Source organism: Adiantum capillus-veneris, chromosome 26, assembly GCF_014529385.1.
Source record: "Adiantum capillus-veneris isolate H3 chromosome 26, ASM1452938v2, whole genome shotgun sequence".
Lineage (NCBI taxonomy): Eukaryota > Viridiplantae > Streptophyta > Polypodiopsida > Polypodiales > Pteridaceae > Adiantum > Adiantum capillus-veneris.
In genome coordinates this window covers 39,009,930-39,011,265 of record NC_140956.1, presented here as the reverse complement: position 1 = coordinate 39,011,265, position 1,336 = coordinate 39,009,930, and positions in this window count along the sequence as shown.

Genomic DNA, 1,336 nt, shown 5'->3' with positions numbered 1-1,336 from the left:
CTCTCCAAGGCGTTGTGTTTAACAACACTTGCCCAAACGGCCAACCTTGTAGTGCTTGTAAAGAAAGATTTTGCAATATCCACTTTCGGTGTAAACTTTTGCAGGCTCCTTATTGCCCATGTCGGCATGAACCAAGCTGTAGAGGTTAATGACACCCAAGAAATCACAACCACTTTACTTAACAGGGAGCCACCCCAAAAGGCCAAGCGCCAGAAAATTGTAATTAGAAAGATCCTAAATCAAAAGCCGGGTATCATGTAAAGCATTGATTTCTTTAATGAAACTACTTTTTGTTGTCTATGACTCTCTTTCTTGCAAGGTTTTGAATTTCTTATATGTTGGTCTTCCATTGTGTATGAGAAGCACCATAATTTTTGCTATGACTACTAAAGGGTTTGGCAGGCATTAAAATTTAAAAAATGTATACTTTGTTATTTCTAGGCTTCCAAAGTTATGTATGTGCCTAGTAAAGCGCTTGGAAGTGCCTAAACAATGCTGCCACAAGGACGCGCATTAGGGCTTTCCATCAGCAGATGAAGTGTGCAAATGCGCGCCCTTGTGGCAAATGAATTTGGACACATCTAAGAGCATACCCAAGTACAAAACAGAGTTTCAAAGCATTAATAACCAGTTGAAAAAGAGAAACACATGGATACCCAGGTAACCTAAAGCCCATCTTGCCCCGGATACCTAAAGATGTATTAACAAACCACAAAACTGTGGCAATATCTAAATCCTTCTTGGAGAATAGGAGCATATCCAATTACAAAACAGAGTGAGAAGACAATAATACCCAGCTGCAAATTAGGAAGACATGGATACCCAGGTAACCTTAAGCCCATCTTGCCCCAGATACCTAAAGTTGTATTAACAAACCACAAGAGTAAACTTTGTGGCAATATCTAAGCCCTTTCTAGAGTTTAGGACTGACATGGACTAAGGGGGGATGAATTCCAGCAGCATCTATGCTAATTGAAGCATTGAAGCAAAACAAACATACTTATTGCTTGTCAAAATTGTCTGGAAACCACTGGAGAGTGTCAGCAAAGCACTAGGAGAGGCTGCCACAAGGGCACGCATTATATCCATCCATAGGCCTCTGGATGCCCCAAATGCGCGCCCTTGTGGCAGCCAACTTGGGGGCATTCCAAGCCATTTTGAACACTTTGTAGATGTTTTTGCCATGCAATAGTGAGTCACATAGCATGGATAAATCAGGAAGTGCCTGCCCCACTTAGCCAAGGTGCTAAACGTAGGCAATTTTTCACAATAACAAGCTAATGGCTACATACATACAATAGAAGGTAGACAAAACTTGAACCACTGCTACATTGCA